At 42.4% G+C, this 20,480-nt stretch overlaps 1 protein-coding gene and 1 non-coding gene across 2 annotated transcripts in view; one reads left to right on the top strand and one right to left on the bottom strand.

Moving 5' to 3' along the window:
* Positions 1-20,480, top strand: part of LOC136876471 (solute carrier family 2, facilitated glucose transporter member 1) — a 447,688-nt gene that overhangs the window by 350,158 nt on the left and 77,050 nt on the right. The window lies entirely within an intron of this gene.
* On the bottom strand, positions 16,138-16,210 carry TRNAS-CGA (transfer RNA serine (anticodon CGA)). Its single transcript has one exon. It is a non-coding gene; the product is annotated as a tRNA-Ser (tRNA).

The raw sequence follows: 20,480 nt of genomic DNA, 5'->3' as shown, positions 1-20,480 counted from the left end.
CATTTTGTATGGACAACATTACATTGCATGTCCCACCTTGTTAATACGTACTGAAATATATAGTCGAAGCTATACTGGATGCTGAAGAACCATAGAGGTGGCTTTTAACCGATAGTTGAAGAGGGTCAAGGCCGAATAAATTGTAGATTAGGTCATATGGAAACGAAAACACAAACATGTGCCCAATTCCAGTCTAAACAAACAGTTATTACACTGTAAGATTCGATCAATGGCATTGCACTCATTTCTGATAGATATTAAGGGGGCTTAACATCAAGGTCATCAGTCTCAAGAGGAGAGCTCCGGCCGTTGAAGAATGAGGGTACTGGGTTAGGGAAGAGCAGGCAAATGAAAAGTATTGCTGTGAAACTTGATGAATACGTTTGCGATGGAGGTCAGTATTACTTTTCATCCTCCTGCAGCAAGCAAAATGATCCTGGCCAGAGAGAGGGTGTTACCCTCTGGGTGGCTCCCCTCACCCCTTCAAAGTGAGGAATGAAAGCAATGAAAAATAAAAGGCAAGAACCTTCCGTCTTTCGTTTCCGATACTTCTCCTCCCATCTTTTTGTGCACCACCGACTGCCCCCCCCCCCCCCCCCAGACAAACCGCTTTTTATAGGGCAAACGAATGTACGCTCCAATTTTTCGAAATTTTGGCAGATGGCTGGTTACTTTTTCGGGGTGGGGTGGGGATTGAGAGGATAAATTTTCATTTTAATTTTCTCCCTCCTCAGAACAAACAGCATTCAATCATGGTTATAGAAGTGGAAAGGATGTTTTCTTTCGTTAATGTCCAGGGGACAAAAGAGAAAGAATTTAGATAATTTCAATCAATAGTAAGGGTCTAATACAATGTTAAATATTCCAACGTTGGGACTTCATAAATTTATTTATTTATTTATTTATTTATTTATGTATTTATTTATTTATTTATTAATTAATTTATTTATTTATTTATTTATTTATTTATTTATTTATTTATTTATTTATTTATTTATTTATTTATTTATTTATTTATTTATTTAATCCATCTACCCTCCAGGGCTGGTTTTGCTCGCAGACTTAACGGGCAGGGCAGTGTCCTGGAGCGTGAGACATTTGGCCGGGAATACAACTACGAAAGAGGACCAATACCTCGCCCAGTACATGCTATGCTGAACAAGGGCTTTATGCGGGATAGGAAGATTGGAAGGGACTGGAAAATGAGAGGGAAGGAAGCGGCCGTCGCCTTACGTTAATTACGTTAATTAAAGCCACGGCCACTTTCTTCCCACTCCTACGCCTTTCCTATTCTATCGACGCCATAAGACATATCTGTGTCGATGCGACGTAAAGCAAATTGTAAAAATATATATTATTATTACATTTAATATTATATTAATGGTGTAGTGTGGTATTAAATAAATTCTGAATCACCATCTTAATCCATACCTCTACGTGTTGTTTGAAATTTATATCATATTTTAATATTGTAATAATAGTGTTAATGTAAATTGTTATTGTCATGTGGGTATACTGAGTCCCCTGGCGCTACATCCATTGAGAGGCAGTTTTGTAAATTTAAAAAAATGTAGACATATTCGTTGATCTTTCGTGTTGGATAGTGTTAGCCCGGCTAACACGGCCAACATTGGCCCGCCGAGCCAGGGCACAACAGCTGGTTGATTTATGTTTGGGATCTTAGCGAATGAACGTCGGACGGAATCCGAAGCTCTCTTGTCGCTTATAATATTAATAGGCTTACGTATGAGCAGTCGATGCTAAATTTGAAACTAACGGCAGCCTGCTTCTTCTTCCCGCGGCCGCGCGCAGTTTTTATCTAACTTCCGCCTCTCCTGCCTCGCTCTTCTGTATAGTATAATTGAGTCTGAAATTCCAGGGGTGGCCTCAATCTAGCTACTAAGCCTTGTCTAGCCTCTTGGCGTTGCATTGATGCTATTTGTTATTCTGTACTTAGATAAGACTATAGCTTGTTGTATCCCGTCATTGACAAAACTGTCACTTAGCATTACAATTCTGTCGACCCCTCATGTTGTCGCTGAGATTCTAAGGCCGAGCTGAGTCCGGTGGCTCAGTCCGGTGCTATTTGAAGGTGCTCAAATACGTCAGCCTCGTGTCGGTAGATTTACTGTGTTCCGAATGGTGAAATAAAGTAAATGGTGGCCCACAGGGTTCGGGTTTGGGTTCAGTATTGTTTTAATCGGTATCAATAACTTTTGGTATCACCTTTATGCAGATGATCTACAGATACCGAATATCATCACATATATGCCGAGATATATTTAGAGACTTTAAGGCACGTAGGTGGAGATCCTGTCTCTGCAGGGGCGCAACTAACGGCCCAGCAGGGCCCACCGTGTGGGGGTCCCCAAGCGCTCAGGGGACACATAACCATTGTTACATAATTTTGTTATAATACTACAAAAATCAAGCCATACTACAACTGATAATAATAACAATAATAATAATTCTGAAACTAATCCTACAGCAGTACAGTAGGATTTGGGGGAGAACGAAACTAAGTACATTTCAAGCTATTTTTAATAATAATAATGTTATTTGTTTTACGTCCCACTAACTACTTTTACGGTCTTCGGAGACGCCGATGTGCCGGAATTCAGTCCCGCAGGAGTTATTTTACGTGCCAGTAAATCTGCCGACACGAGGCTATCGTATTTGAGCACCTTCAAATACCACCGGACTGAGCCAGGATCGAACCTGCCAAGTTGGGGTTAGAAGGCCAGCGCCTTAACCGTCTGAGCCACTCAGCCCGGCCCAAGCCATTTTTAATTTTTCACTTCAGTGTATCACACTGCCCTATGTGGTGAAAGGAGTCATGCCCACTCGTTTTTCGTTACTGAGGAGACTTTAGAAAGCCACACTCCATATTATGCACAACGAAGCCATGACAGTTTCCTATTATATGGTGTAGGGGGCCTGCCAGTTTTTCGGGTCTTCCATAGAAACTTGTAAAGGTTTTATGGTACATAAATAAATAAATAAATAAATAAATAAATAAATAAATGAAAATGACAATCATAATCATCATCATCATCTGTTTACCCTCCAGGTTCGGTTTTTCCCTCGGACTGAGCGAGGGATCCCGCCTCTACCGCCTCAAGGTCAGTGTCCTGGAGCTTCAGACTCTTGGTCGGGGGATACAACTGGGGAGTATGACCAGTACCTCCCCCAGGCGGCCTCACCTGTTATGCTGAACAGGGGCCTTGTGGAGGGATGGGAAGATTGGAAGGGATAGGCAAGGAAGAGGGAAGGAAGCGGCCGTGGACTTAAGTTAGGTACCATCCCGGCATTCGCCTGGAGGAGAAGTGGGAAACCACGGAAAACCATTTCCAGGATGGCTGAGGTGGGAATCGAACCCACCTCTACTCAGTTGACCTCCCGAGGCTGAGTGGACCCCGTTCCAGCCTCGTACTACTTTTCAAATTTCGTGGCAGAGCCGGGAATCGAACCCGGACCTCCGGGGGTGGCAGCTAATCACGCTAACCACTACACCACAGAGGCGGACTCGACAATCATAATACAAATTTAAAATAAATATAATGAAGCATTAAAAGACCGGTCTAGTTTATTATTACTTTCTTCGGGTATGTCCATTAATACAGTATCACAGTGTAGTTCAAGCTAGGTGGGATGAGGGAGGGAACAAGTTGTACTTTAGGGTGTATTCGGAAAATAGTTTGGTAACGTTTCAGTGGTTAGAGGAATTTGTGAATTTTATCGCAGGAACTTTTCAGTCCAGTTTAATGTCTCGTTCATTACAACACGTAAGTTAGTCACTGACATGCAATAGGGATGATGTTATGTAGCACAGCTGGAGACAGGTGAATACGTTTTAGGAAATTCAGATTGTGTTGGTACCAATAATTATTAAAGATTGGGGTTTATAAAGATTTATTAACAAACTGCTTTAACAGAATAGTCATTGAGTTCTTGAAGGTCAGAGTTAATTTCGTCATTGGTTGCATATATGTGATGATACTGTAGATCATGTGCATAAAGGTGATACTCACCAGAGGATGGTTGCGTAGTTGTACTTCCTCTTAAAACAATAATCACCACCACCACCACCTGATACTCCCCAAATGCTATTGATGCCGATTAAAACAGTATTGCGCCCAACACCGAACACTGTGGGAAAACCATTTACTTTATTCCATCATTCGGAGCTCATACCTCTCAATGTCACTCACAATGTTATTAGATGGAGAAAATTTCCATCGGTGTATGGGAAAATTACTGAAAAGTGCAGTGAAGTAAAAATGAAATGAAATGAAATGGCGCATGGCTTTCATTGCCGGGAGTGTCCAAGGACAAGTTTGGCTCGCCAGATGCAGATCTTTTCATTTGACCTCCGTAGGAGACCTGCGCGTCGTGATGAGGATGAAATGATTATGAAGACGACACGTACACCCAGCCCCCATGTCTGCGGAATTAACCAATTATGGTTAAAATTCCCGACCCAGCCGGGAATCGAACCCGGGACCCCTGTGACCAAAGGCCAGCACGCTAACCATTTAGTCATGGAGCCGGACAGTGAAGTGAAAAAGGTTTTTTCTTTTTCTTAAAATCCTCTTAAATGAAGGGAAATGTAATCTTTGTATGATTAAACTTTTAACTGGCAAATTATTTCATGTGGCGGTAACCCGAAAAGTCAACGGTTATGTAGTATAACAAGTAGTGACATTTTACGACATTTACAAAAAAAAGATACGATTGTGAAACAGTGATATAATACTTCATGGCATTCAAGCATAAAAAGACTGTGATATAAGTACATTACGTGATTAAGCAAAACGTACGAACATTGCAAAAAGTTTGTAATTTCAAGATTGGTAATGAGAAGAGAAAGCATTTTTAAAAATAGAGTGAGTTTCCAATTTAATTTTTATAAGTACTTAGTTTCTGATAGTCTTCTTATAAACGATTATTTTATATCTGGCCATCACTATTAATTGAATGTATGTAATATTATTTCTACATTTACTGTAGAACTACTCGCAAGACTAGCCGTAGTAAATTTTTGCGCGGAGAGTTTCTCAGAAAGAGAAAAGGGAAATTCTCTTCCTCAAGTAGGGAAAATTGCTATCGACCATCTGGCAACACTGATCACTCGTTGCTGGCGGCCAGTGTAGGCAGTCTGAGGTAATCTTTCGTAAACCGTGATTACATTTGATACAATACTAAGAGATTGGATTCACACTTTACAAGACTGATGGCTTATCGGCTAAGAGTTGAACAGTAAGCTGCAAATTCTTAAAGCACGGATTGTTTCAGTATTTTAAACTACGCGATAATTTTAAACCCTGATGTGATTCACGATAACATTTGTAGGATTATGCGACAATTTTAATCGTGAATTCATATATTGATGTAATCATATATTACTGTATTTATATATATGTCTTTATCACCCAGTACTATATTGTATTAAAAAAAGTAGGCTTATTGTATTATCTATCTTTCTCTTTGTATGTCAGTTAGTAAACATGAAGCTCAATGTTCATTTCATGCCTAACAACATTTACACCCAGGTTTATATATGCACCCCCCCCCCCTCAAAGAAACTTGCTGAACAATGTATGTATATTATGTATTAAATATATAAAGTCATGTTGTTATACACCCCATGGAATCACAGTCCAATTAATAAAAAAATATTTAAAAAATAAAAAATAAAAACTCAGAAAAAGGCCACATCTCCCTTTCCCATCTCCGTCACATTTAGCACCCACTTACCCACCTTCCACTTTCCACATAACCCCCACACGTCCGCAACTCCCGGTCAGAGCGAGGACGCAACCCTCTTGGTGGCCCGCCTCACCCCCTCAGGGTCGGGAAAGAAAACGAAAAATTATCAAGCCATTCGTGTGAGTTTTCCCTTCATTTTATCAGAACAACAAAAGAAAGAGCAAACGTTTCTTCCACAACGGGAATTGATTATCTTGAAATCTTCTTCCGTATCCGTCAGCATGTTTTACTCACACCCTTAATCACACTAGTCTATTCCTCACTGCCCTTTGCGTTGCTATTACTCATGAAGTGATTGAAAATATATTCATACACTGCTGGTACAATGTGTAGGCCTACAAAATTTACAATTCGAACCAAGTGAATTTGTGTAGGAAGAAATAATTACGTGGTGTACTACCCGATCAGCACCAGCACATTGCCGCCTACAGAAACCCCATGTGCACCTTTTATACGAGGGATGTAAATACAGTAGTGGCAATATTGATAGAACGCAGAATTCAATGACTAACAAGTACAGCTACACTACATTCCTTCAATGTAGTCACCTTTGACAAGTGTCGAGAAGCCGTTGAGGTCGGTTGGCAAGGCGTTCTCTGTTGATGACAGCGACGGAGCGCTCTACTGTGCGGAGTGCGGATGCCACGCCAGGAAATCGGCGGCCTCAGGGGGGTTCCTTCAAATTCAAAAACAGGTCGAAGTCAAAAGGACTCATGTCTGGTGAGTACGGAGGGTGTTCCAAGACCTCCCAATGCCACCGTTGCAATAAGAGTTTGACATTCTTTGCGATCGTCTCGCAATAAACGTGGACGCAGATGGCGCTCCAGTAGTAGTCACTGTTGATGGTTTGTCCCTCAGGCACAGCATGCGTAAGAATAACACCCTGCTAGTCGTATAGCACAGTCAGCATAAGCTTCACCCGACTGAGTTCCTGTCGAAATTTCTGTGGATGTGCGAACCTGAGTGACGCCATTCATTCGATTGGCGCTTTAATTCAGAGTCATACGAGTATTCTCATGCCCACGTTCCATCGATGGCGACAATAAGCTGCAGGAAAGCGTTTCCTTCGTTGCAGTATCTGTCCAGGTGGATGCCAGCCAGTGCATACCGCTGCCATTTCTGTACGTCGGTGAGTTGATGTAGAACCCGATGGGACGCAATTTTCCTCATGTTAAGACATTTCGTCAGTATGTGCCACACCGTTTGATGACAGAGACCAACCTCTGCGGATAATTCCCGGACAGTCCATCGATGGTCTACGGCAGGGCCTCTCAAACGCCCAAAATCTCACGCGTGCAAATCGAGGCGCAAGAGCTCCGTGCACTGTGCATCGGTCCTGCTCGGTTCAGCTCGGACCAACGCTTCGTCTCTAGGCTACTCGGCTAAGCTCGGCTCTACTCGGCTCAAGTCAGCTCGGATTTAGAGCGCTACGGAGCAAGTGTGGTAGAGGGAGACAGGGGGAGCGAGCGAGACAGGCGTGAGGAAAGGGAGAGTAAGCGCTATTGCTCCAAATCGAGGAGTGGGGGGTCTGCACTCTGGTCAACCAAGGAAAGTCGTCTTTTGCGCCGTGCACAGTGCATGCACCCTGAGAGGCCCTGGTCTACGGAAACGAGCTCACTCATGATGTCAATCTGATCTTGAAGAATGGACGGCCGACCTGTGCGGTGCAAATCCGCCGTCTCATTCCAAACCGCACGAAACGCCTTGAATCATCGTGCAACCGTCCTATACGGTAATGCTTTCTCGCCATAGGCTTCATGTAAACCTCGATAACATTCAGATGCCCTTTTGCCACGGACAACCTCGGTTTTAATCCACGAACACTGATCACCTTTTGAAAACATGCTTCAGAGCGGTGAAATCGACCCTCTTCACTTCAAAGCCACACTCCCAACTGGATGCCCGTCATATGCACCACCTGACCGCTTCCATATCCTGTTTGCGCATGCCCGATCTTCTGCGAGTATTTGAACTACGTTGCCACTACTTTATGGACAGTTCCCGTACTTGGGTACACCTTCCTTGACCAGTGCAGTACCATTTCAGTACCTTCTTAGTTGATGGAAATCAGGCACTTTAGCAGATGGATTGCTGATTAGTCTGTTACGTGGATTTGCCTCCAGCCATTCTCGTGACAGTTCCACTATTTTCCAATAGTTGCGTTCCTTCTCCATAAGCTGGTCTTTTACTCTTACAGGTAATTTTACTGATACTTTTACAGGTAATAACTGAACGTCTTAATGTAGAGGTATAGAATCCTTTTCAGGACTTTTCTCTGCGCTTTCAGAACCGCTGATTTTCTGTGGAATTTGGGAGGAAAAATGTTCAAAAGAAACGGAGACAATTTTTTGTTGTTGTCTTCCTGTGTCAACGATAGTGGGTTTGATCTTCGCCAAGTTCGATGGCCTTTTATAGTGTTAAAGTGTGGAACTCCGTGTCATTGGCTTCTGACATGTCAGAAAAATCCTCTGCGTCAAAATACCGTTATTCCGGCATCTCTTTAATATCTATAAAATAAAGGACGTGTCAATACCTATTCCGGTACTTAATGAAGTGTGGAGGCGTAATCGGCGAGTGCAATAACCATTGGTTTCTGAGCAGAATGGTTGTGGTTCGAATCCCGACCAACGCCGATAGCATTTTTGAAATGGAAACTCACATCCCTCTGATTATAATTCAACGTAACGCTGTCCGACTTCTTGTCTGAACATTGAGCGCTGTGGTGTTCGGTTGAGAAAGTCCCGAGTCCGATTACCGACTGGATCGGGGATTTTAATTTTTAATCGTTCATTCTCTTAGCTCGGCGACCGAGTGTTTGTAGTGTCCTCAACATCCTTACAGCTCATACACCGCACACAACACTATCTTCCACCACAATAGCATGCAGTTTTCTGTACATGGCAGTTGCCGCCCACCCTCACGGGGTTGTAAATAATCGTACAGGTCTCTCCATATGGTTATGAGAGTGTTTAGGGGTTGTAGTAAGGTTGTAAAGAAGAGATTCAAAATTGTGATCAGAATTTGACAGTGTACTAATGGACGTCTGTAAATATGTTTAAGATTGTATGATTGTAGGAAGAGTAGATTCTGCACAGATGAAAAGTAAAGAACCTTTTGGAAAAGGAGAAGTGTGTGCACGGATATTAGAAACTGAAATAGAACGCCACCTGCAGGGAAAGAGGACAAGTATAAAGGAAACAGGGATACACTGAGCAACCATATCAAGGGAAAGAAGAATGTGAAAGATGCTGTAGATGCTAATGAAATGAGGGATTCACAATTATTGTGATTAGAATATGACAGTTTTTTGAGCTACCTCAGTAAGAACAAGGCATAGGGAATTGTCGTACCCTTAGAATTAGTGAGGGTCAGCCCAGTTGTATAGAGGTGGCGTGCTTTTATTTTGTCGGAGGATCTGGGTTATTGCTGACCAGTACAGGGATTTTATCCAGGACCGAAAGCTGAAACGATGTTCACTCAGAATTGTGAGACCAACTGAAGAGTTTTGCTGTATGGGAGGCAGCGGACACGGTCATGAAAGCCAAACATTACGGCTGAGGATATCGTTGTGGCTCTCCAGTATCTGCAGGTCATCTCACTGGGCAGCAGTCGTCTTGGCAGGCCACAGCTCTAAAGGGCTGTTGTGCCGCGAGTTTGGACACCTGGTTGTATTCTTATTCAGAATTATTGACTGCCGTAGTTAATGCCGACACAGCAAACCTATTCTGTTTGATTGATTCACTGCGGCCTCCGGAGAACCCTGGTGTAGGTCTTTCTACTTGACTCCCATGAGTGATCTGCGCATCTGGGTGTAATATGATGATGAGGTAGGGTGAAAGTGAAACTCGGTGTCGGCACGTAGCCCACTCCTGTCGAGTCATACTCAGAGGTCTGCTCGAAGAATCACCATCAACAGCATCATCTGCCCTAATTATATGAACACTGTAGAAAGTTTTGGAATTGAATCCATGCGTTCGGCACGAAGTCTAGTGATTAAGTTCGTAATATTGAACGAAGCATTCTGGTGGTTCTTCAAGGGCGGTCCGTTTAATACCTGCCAGGGTGGGAATAAAGAAGTAGGGGGTATGGTTGCCATAGAAACGTGGGGGGGGGGGGCGCTGCGGTTGCCATGGCGATAAGCCTGCCGGCCTGCTCATGTTGCTTGGCGTTGCCAAACCTCCCACTTCTCAGTTACGTGCAACAGAACATAGCAGTCTGAACGAACGAACAAGTGATCCGGAAGTGAAGGGAAGGAGAAAGAAATGCGGGAATGTGTCAACACCGTGCAACGCTCCTCCCTCCAGCCCTATCTGTCAGAATGCTTCTTTCAGTATTGCGGGTATAGAAAATGAATACCACCACTTCTCCTTCCTGCCGGCCAACACTCTGGTGGTGAATTCTTTGTCCGCTAACGGGGCTCAGACCGGCTAACCACGGTGTTCGATCACCGGCTGACTGTTCAGATCGTGTAGGTGTGAGCTTGTATTCGGGAGATGGTGAGTTCGAACTCCACTGTCGGCAACCCTGAGAATTGTTGTCTGTGGTTTGCGAATTTCATACCAGGCAAATGCTGAGGCTGTTCCTCACTTAAGACCAAGCTCGCTGCTTTCCCAGTCCAAGCTCTGTCCTATTCAGGAACGGAGTGTTAGATCATAGATACTTGACTCCTTAACAATTTTCACCACCAGGCGGGCTTCCTTTTCCGTTTAGTATGTAGGATGTATCCTACAGGATAGGTTTTACGTCCCACTAACTGTTTCGTTTTGTTTTCGGAGACTACGAATTGCCGAAATTTTGTCCAGCAAGAGTTCTTTCACGTGCCAGTAAATCTACCGATACAAGGGTGACGTATCTGAGCATCTTCAAATACCACCGGACTGAGCCAGGATCTAACCTGTCAAGTCGGGCTCAGAATGCCAGCCGCTCTGCCATCTGAGCTACCCAGTCTAGCAGACAGGGCAAGTTTCACCAGATTTTAAAGAGCATGTTGCTACCCTTATGACTAAGAAAACAGGCTCTGACTAGTGCGAAAACTATAGCTCCATTAGTCTAGCATCTCATGCATTTAATACATACCGTATCATTTGCAGAAGAATGGAAGACTAGTTGAAGATGAGTTGGGTAAACAGTTTAGCTGAAATATAGCAATAGGTGCAGCAATAATAACTCCATATCTAATCTTTGAAAACCGAATCAATAAGAGAAAACACAATGACATTTGTTGACCTCCAAATGGCGTTTCATAAACATAATTATCCAAGTTATTTGATATTCTGTAGATTATTACAATCAAGTACGGAGAAAGGATTATCTGCAATAGTTCAAAAGTCCAACTGCAGTGATAGGAATCGAGGATTTGAAAGAGAAATAACCATTCAGGAACGGAGTGAACTGGCTACCGGTTCAGGTCGTGTAGCTCTGAGCTTCTACTCGGGAGATGGTGGATTCGAACTCCACTGTCGGCAATCCTGATGATGGTTTTTAGTGGTTTGCGAATTTCATACCAGGCAAATGCTGAGGCTCTTCCTCATTTAAGACCATGCTCGCTGCTTTCCCAGTCCAAGCTCTGCCCTAAACCATCCTTGCAAAACCAATATAAAAAATAACTGTCCAGGAAGAAGTAAGTCATGTATGCAGTTCGTCGCCCCTTTAGAAAAAAAATGTTTATTCAGAACAGGCGCAGAACGAAATCAAGCAGAAATTTTCAAGGAGGGGAATATAATATTCTACGAGTTGTGGATATTTTATCTGCATACGTATTAAAAATACGTTTCTTAAGCCGTTGATGTGGAGTGTAGCATTGTATGAGATTGGAACTGACGCAGAAAGGAAGAGAATAGGAGCCTTTGAAATGTGGTGTTACAGAAGAATATTGGACGTGAGATGGGTGGATCGGATCACAGATGAAGAAATACAGTACTGTGTCAGGTTGCTGAGAAGAGAACACTAGTTCAGGCCACAAATGCTTTGCATAGTAAAGAAATGAAGTCGTTATGACATCCGTCATAAGGAAATGATCTTCCAAACAAGCAGGAAACTGTAGCAGGTCTTTCTTGTAGATTTGTAAATACAAAATAACTCCGTGGAAAATAACCATCACAGTGGAACGCTCCTAATGAGTATGTTGCATCAGTACAGCTTGTCTTCTTAAAGATTAACACTGGATTGATTTGAGTTTGCGACCATACGGAACACGTGCAGTACTGCTACTGTTGGATTATTATTATTTTACCAGTTTCTTTACGTCGTACCTACACAGTTAGGTCTTATGGAGACGATGGGACAGGAGTGGGAAGGAAGCTGCCATGGTCTTAATTAAGGTACAGCCCCAGCATTTGCCTGGTGTGAAAATGGTTTAATGACTGGAAACAGCCTGTGGATTTTCATTTTTCAAGTGTAGGATTCACTGCATCGAAACGGAGTAACCGACTCAGGGCCTATGAAACTCCTACGAAGAAAAAAAAAACCGTTTCCTCCAGTATGATGAGATGAGGCCTCTTGGATGAAAGATTCTTGTACTCTCCGCGAAACTTTTAGTGACACCTCGGCTCCCTAGTGCTCAATCGATAGACCGTCCGACTCGTTGGCTGAATGGTCAGCGTGCTGGCTTTCGGTTCAGGGGATCGCGGTTTCGATTCCCGGCCGGCTCGGGGATTTTAACCTTAATTGCTTAATTACAATGGCTCGGGGGCTGGGTGATTGCGCTGTCCATAACATCCTTGCAACTCACACACAACACATAACACTATCCTCCACCACAATAACACGCAGTTACGTACACATGGTTGATGCCGCCCACCCTCATCGGAGGGTCGGCCTTACAAGGGCTGCACCCAGCTAGAAATAGCAAAGTCGTCTCCTAACAGGCCATGAAGGCCCTTGGAGGGGTGGACGGTGAAGGCTTCCACTATTCGTAACATCGGCACTTGGTGGGGTAGAGTGGTTAGCTCTACGCCCGACCGCCTTTGCCACCAGGAATTAACCTGTACTCATTTTTGGTGTAGGCTGAGTGAACCTCAGGGCCATGTGCATCTCCGGAGGTGGAAATCGGAAATCTCGTTTCTTAAATTTTACGACTTTCTGACGAGGATTCGAACCCACGTCTTTCCGGGCGAACCGATCACGCCTTTACTCCTCAGCCAGGCAGACCCTACCCGGCTAGAAATACCCACACGAAACTATAATCAATAGACCTCAGATATCTTCGAGAAACGGATTGATAACCTATGGTCATTACGAATAGAAATGAATGGTGTGACGACTCTCTCTGAATCACATGTTAACAGACACGGTGTACATGTTCTCCGCCGCCTACAGCGTTGCTGTCGATATAAAGGCCAAGTAGGCGCACTTTTTGTCAGCTTAAAGCGGATGTGTGTAAACAGTTTCTGGTCCTTTTGGATAGTTTTATACGCGCAAAATTTCTGTTGTTAACATTTCGTGAACTGAAAAGAAAAGTATTAAGTATTTGATAAGTAGGGTGTATACTTCTACATATGCTTCAATTTACTACCGCACGAGAATATGCCAACAACTTGCTATGTCCCGGGTTACAAGTCGGGTTGCGGTAAACAGTCCAATAAAAAAAAAACAATCCAAAGGATCCCAATCTGTTATCCAAGTGGTTGAAGGCTACTTCAAGATAAGATCTGCCTTTGAGTGATAAAGATCGTATCTGTGATCTGCATTTTACCGCCGAACTTATCTTTCATTATTAGTGGTGAAAAAGTGAGTCAGAGACGCAAACTGGATCCCATAGGAGTCCCACACATTTTTCCAAATCTCGTATTATATTTATCCTGGAACATTGTAGTAAAAATATGCCATATCAAGCCAATATTCTCATGATTATTCCATACTGGACTCCTCTAGTATTAGCTCTCTATGCTCTAGGGTTGGTGGTAACACAAAGTTAGTGATTATGATAATCAGGAATTCATCTTAAAAAAGAGATGTAAGCATATCCAGAGGAGGTTACTACTAAGATTCATGGTTAAGCTGAGTGTGTTAATATCTATATATTAATTTTTTTTATGAAAACTACCTCGTAAAGTCAGTCAGTCCGGCCATTCTATCCGGTCGATTTCCTTCATTCTTTTTTAACTGAAATGTATTCATGCACAGATTTGTCATCAGGTACTATAAATCAATTAATATCCGCCTTCCTCAAATTATTTGATTTTTCAATTTTTGTCTCATTTAAGCAATCATGTTTTTGGTTCTAATTGAGGTACGGAGTTCGGTTTGGCCTAAGAACACTCAGTGGATCAAGTTCTTTTATTCCAGCTCTTAAATATTAAAATTGGTTGATTCTGAGGAAAGTTATGAGCGCATATTCAATTTGACGTCTCATTTCTTCAACTTTCTTTCTCATTGAAACAATCATATCTTTCGATCTAACTGAGGTTCGCAGTTCGTTTTGGTCTAAAAGCACTCAGTGGATCAAGCGCTTTCTTTTGAGGTAATAACTACTTAAATTGGTAGATTCTGAGAAAAGTTATGAGTACATTCGTCTCCATGACGAAGATCTTTGAAGGACTTTTTAACAGTTCGGCGCGTAGTGTTGTTCCAAGGAACGTTTAATTCAGTTACTTGGTGTGATGTATTTTCAACTGTTTTTTTTTTGACATAGTATTACATTCTATTACCATAGCAGATCGTGTACTTTATTTCATTAACTCGAAACTTTGCAAATACATTCGTGAGGATAGTAACCAACAACACCATAGTTTGTTCATTGCGGGTGGAGCCAGCGGGAAACTGCTGGTTTAAATTAAGTAGTTATGTAAGAATTACATGTGTACGACATACATATAAGAATAATACTGTAGAGATTTAATATGTTTACTGCGAAATATTTCGCAGCATGTACACTAAACAGTTGACATCTTTTTTAAAAGTTATAACTGATAATTGCTACAGAGTTTGATACGCAGTCATTTTCGTGGCGAATTACTGAAGAACACTCAGCGCAACTAAGCACAAACGTTTGATATGTTACTGACGAACCAATTTCTGAAATAATGTCCTTATGTCATTATTAACTGTAAAATACTTCCGACGTATTTTTCACAGATTACTTTCAAAACATGAAACGCTATAGCCTATCTTAATTTGCATCAAACATATATAGCACGTAAACACAGTCATCAGTCAGTAAACACAATGCATAGTCCTGAAGCACCACAGTAATGAATAAATGGTTTCAAAACATTTATTTGAACTATAAATTTCGAATTAAATCACATCAATTCCCATTTAGAAGCATAAGTTCAGAGACAGCTGATCCCTATCTATCCACACCAGCGCCGCGTAGTGAAGGAACATATCAACTAGCACGCTATATATTTCTATTCATCCTGCAATGGCATCCAATACCCTTGGAACCTCATCCCAGGTACCCACTATTGCAGTTTGCTCTGCAAGGTGGATGCTCCCTCCCTACTATAGGTCAAGGGGAAAGACTAAGTACCTGCGACCTCTCCCGTGTTGCGGCCGATGCGTCGCGATCCGGAACACGTGGTGGGCGGATCGTTCCCGCTTCGGGCACCCCTTCCCCGAAGGACCATACCCTCCTACACCCGACCCCAAATACCCACCACTTCAATTAGTACCCATCAGAACTCCCCCCACCTTCCTCAGGCCCCTTTTGGTGGATCGAGTAGCCGAGACCCTGAGCCAAGTACCAAGAAACTCCCATCAAATAACCAAGTACCCATACCAAGCAACACGAGATTCCTCACTTCCTGTACCCAGTTACTCAAGCGGCCTTCAACCGCAACTATCAGCCCTCTCAACCACCTTGCCAGATCAAACCCAAACAATCCCACAATGAAAAAACCTCAACCAAGTCGCCAAATCCACCTAAAGGGAAAACCACCAACACCTTCACAAAAGCATTGGAAACCAACAGGACGCCGAGGCTGCAAATTTTATGCTGTACGTTTTTCAAAATTGATAGTGCCAATAACAGCCGGGACACGAGAGCTAATAATGCTCTCGTGCAGCAACAGCGGCAGGGCTCATTGTGGCTGACACCGCTACATACTCTGCGGTTAAGCAACATTGGGCATGGTCAGTACCCAGTTGGGTGACTAGCCAGGTCTACCTCCTGCCACTGAAACAAAGCTTACTAAAAACGAACACACAGTCACGGTGCAACACACAACAAGTTCAATCAGACCGAATTAAATTAAATTATCAACTGACTTGTCCTGCGAATGCCATATTACAATCAACAATCATTATTGAATATTGAATTTTCACGATCGCATTGTAATCGAAACCGACTTTCAACCTATTAGGTCGTGTTACGTACATTTAGTACGTGTTGAAGAGATGTTAAGTACAGAACAAAAATGGCCAACCAGACACCAGTGGGATCCGAACCCACATCCTCCCGATTTCGCGTCGGTTGCTCTACCAATTGAGCTATGGTGCCCTAGGCCATCTTTGTTCTGTTGGAAAGGATCTAAGCTACAGGTCTGGTACTACGCGAAATCGGGAGGATGTGGGTTCGGATCCCACTGGTGTCTGGTTGGCCATTTTTGTTCTGTACTTAACATCTCTTCAACACGTACTAAATGTACGTAACACGACCTAATATGTTGAAAGTCGGTTTCGATAACAATCATTATTATTACTATCACTTACATATAATTATTATCTTATACCTATTTCCCAAACAGCACAGGTGAGGATCGCTAAAGCGAAACCGGAACTGGGATTTAATAAAACTTTTTGCTCAATCTGGCTATGGCATCAAAAATAAATCGATTACGCCTATGCATCGCTGTGAGAAATCTCGTGGTGTAATCGCAAAACTTCGAATACTACTGTTATTTTTAAAGTAAAGTAAACAAATATATGTTAAAACTGAACTTTTGAAATATATCGCATTAGCTGAGAAAAATCCAAGTACATCACAAGAACACCTTAGAACTCCTACTCGGAAATGAACATCAGAGTGAGCGCAGGAAAATAGTAGCAAAAGTAGCAGATTGCAGTGATATAGAAAAAATAAAAGAAACAGTTCTGCTTCACTCTACCGATACTACACATACGGGAAAATTTGTACCCACGATTAAGAGGATGAAAACATGTTCTGCCTCTCATCCTGGAGAATCTCGAGCCATACCAGGCAAAGAGGTAGGCCAGTCGAGCCATTTAATCATGGTTGATGCCATTATGTTTAATAAAGGAAAACTTACGAAACACGATGTGACGTACTTGTGGTCTTTAGATAATGTAGTTTTAGAAAATTCATATCGATCATACTATCGATTTAATTCAGATGTTAGTTCCATTCAGTTGGTAGTATTACCGGAACCGGCGAAGCTCCCTCCTTGCCTCTCACCCAGTAAAACGAAGTATCAATAAAAGTTTCGCAGGTAGTATATGTCTCTCAGTCATGGCCATCCGTCAATACACATCACAGCCTGCACGGTTGCTAGGTAACATCGCATCACACATTTTGTATCGCTAATTTTGTGACGCAGTTTTTCAGATGGCCTCCGGCCTTAAGACATATTTATGTCGAAACTGGAATGAAAGTTTAAAATGGCGAAGAAGAAGAGGAAATTATTTAATAAGTAAACGTCTCTGTAATCTGAAGACCATGATTCACATAATAAGTTATGTTTGTCCACGATGCACCAGTTAAAATGTGACATGTCCTCAAAGCCCACAACACAACACCCAACCAAAACTAAACCCCATGGCATTACAACAGCCCTTGAAGGGCCTTGCCCTACCAAGCGACCGCTGCTCAGCACGAAGGCCTGCAGATTACGAGGTGTCGTGTGGTCAGCACGACGAAGACTCTCGGCCGTTATTCTTGGCTTTCTAGACCGGGGCCGCCATCTCACCGTCAGATAGCTCCTCAATTCTAATCACGTAGGCTGAGTGGACCCAGAACCAGCCCTCCGGTCCAGGTAAAAATCCCTGACCTGGCCGGGAATCGAACCCGTGGCCTCCGGGTAAGAGGCAGGCACGCTACCCCTACACCACGGGGCTGGCACAACATAACACCAGGCGATAGAAATATTGGACTTTCTAAATGACAACCACTCGTTATGCTTCTACTTTCCTGGTTCAAAGGAGAGATACAGCTACGGCTCGACGACGACCATAACAAACTGGACTAAGGGTCAGATGTTTAATTTCTTCACTTAATTAAGATCAGTAACAAAGGATGATGAAATAACACCAACAGCTAGAAATTCCCACAAAACATACGTTTCCTAACTGGAATTTTACAGCTGATAACCTTGTAAGGCCAGCCCCATGTTGTAGGAGCGGTGTCCCTAAAGCAGGGCCGCCCAACATTCTTACATGGAGGGCCATCATTTAACACGAGCGATTGGTCGTGGGCCACATGCACAGTTTAACAAAATATGTTGTTTGAGTCATCAGTCCATAGACTGGTTTGATGCAGCTCTCCATGCCACCCTGTCCTGTGGTAACCTTTTCATTTCTACGTAACTATTGCATCCTACATCTGCTCTGATCTGTTTGTCATATTCATACCTTGGTCTACCCCTACCGTTCTTACCACCTACACTTCCTTCAAAACCAACTGAATAAGTCCTGGGTGTCTTAAGATGTGTCCTATCATTCTATATCTTCTTCTCGTCAAATTTAGCCAAATCGATCTCCTCTCACCAATTCGATCCAGTATCTCTTCATTCGTGATTCGATCTATCCATCTCACCTTCAGCATTCTTCTGTAACACCACATTTCAAAAGCTTCTATTCTCTTTCTTTCTGAGCTAGTTATCGTCCATGTTTCACTTCCATACAATGCCACGCTCCACACGAAAGTCTTCAAAAACATCTTTCTAATTCCGATATCAATGTTTGAAGTGAGCAAATTTCTGTTCTTAAGAAAGCTCTTCCTCGCTTGTGCTAGTCTGCATTTTATGTCCTCCTTACTTCTGTCATCGCTAGTTATTTTACTACCCAAGCAACAATATTCATCTACTTCCTTTAAGACTTCATTTCCTGATCTAATATTTCCCACATCACCTGCCTTCGTTCGACTGCACTCCATTACTTTTGTTTTGGACTTATTTATTTTCATCTTGTACTCCTTACCCAAGACTTCATCCATACCATTCAGCAACTTCTCGAGATCTTCTGCAGTCTCAGATAAAATAACAATATCATCGGAAAATCTCAAGGTTTTGATTTCCTCTCTTTGGACTGTGATTCCCTTTCCAAATTTCTCTTTGATTTCCTGTACTGCCTGTTCTATGTAAACATTGAAAAGGAGAGGGGACAAACTGCAACCTTGCCTCACTCCTTTCTGGATTGCTGCTTCTTTTTCAAAGCCCTCGATTCTTATCACTGCAGACTGATTTTTATACAGATTGTAGATAATTCTTCGTTCTCGGTATCTGATCCCTATCATCTTCAGAATCATAAATAGCTTGGTCCAATCAATATTACCGAATGCCTTTTCTAGATCTACGAATGCCATGTACGTGGGCTTGTCCTTCTTGATTCGATCCTCTAAGATCAGACGTAAAGTCAGGATTGCTTCACGTGTTCCTACATTTCTTCTGAAGCCAAATTGATCTTCTCTCAACTCAACTTCTTCTGTAAATAATACGTGTTAAAATTTTGCAGGCATGAGATACTAAACTAATGGTGCGGTAGTTTTCACTCCTGTCAGCACCGGCTTTCTTGGGAATAGGTATAACAACATTCTGCCGAAAATCGCTCTACTCAGTTGACCTCCCGAGACTGAGTAGACTCCGTTCCAGCCCTCGTGCCACTTTTCAAATTTCGTGGCAGAGCCGGGAATCGAACCCGGGCCTCCGGGAGGTTGCAGCTAATCACACTAACCACTGCACCACAGAGGCGAACATTATTGTTAATGTAATGTGTTTAATCTTCTTCTTAATGTCCTTTTCCTAATTTAGTGGGATTAGGCAATTGAAGTTGATGTGGTGCAGTTTTACAGCCGGATGCCCTTCCTGACATGAACCGTATTTGGAGGGATGTATTCACTATTGCTAGGGGGGGTGTTTTCTAGCGTTTGGAAATCAAACATATAGCATTTTGTTGTGTTTATTTTATATGTTTGTGATTTAGCGTTTGGAGGATGGACGATTATTTCCAAAACGTAAAACAAGTAGCAAAAAAAAATAAAAATAAACTATGTCATAGATCACACAAGAGAGATCCGCTTTTCTCTGTCATTGACGAAATTGACGCAAGGGCAGTCTAAATGACGTCAAATTAAAAATAGGCTGAGGTCATATTATTATTATTATTATTATTATTATTATTATTATTATTATTATTATTATTATTATTATGTCAAGAGGTTCTGAATCTCCGTATCCATCTCAAAGTCCAAACCTCACAATACCCGATGCATTTATGTGGGGATTGTTAAAGAACTGCATCAAAACACGTCCACAAGCCGTACACGATCTTCGCACGAACACTGAACAAGTTATCTAGAGATAATGCTCGAACTGTGTTCTAGTATAGTTTTCAAAATAACCTGGCATGTGTAATTTGTACTTCACGTTGAAGGAAGGCATGGGAGTCGTACAGTGTATAAACATGGGCAGCAGATGAGCAATAAATACAGCGTCGCTTGTTTTGCCGAATACCTTAGGATAATAAATTTTATTTCTTCTCACTCTCTTTTTTTTTTTTTTGCATCTCTGAGTATAATAAATGTCATGGTTCGATTC

Source organism: Anabrus simplex, chromosome 6 (genome assembly GCF_040414725.1).
Source record: "Anabrus simplex isolate iqAnaSimp1 chromosome 6, ASM4041472v1, whole genome shotgun sequence".
NCBI lineage: Eukaryota > Metazoa > Arthropoda > Insecta > Orthoptera > Tettigoniidae > Anabrus > Anabrus simplex.
The sequence above is the reverse complement of the archived record's forward strand: the minus strand, read 5'-3'. Positions and strand labels throughout refer to the sequence as shown.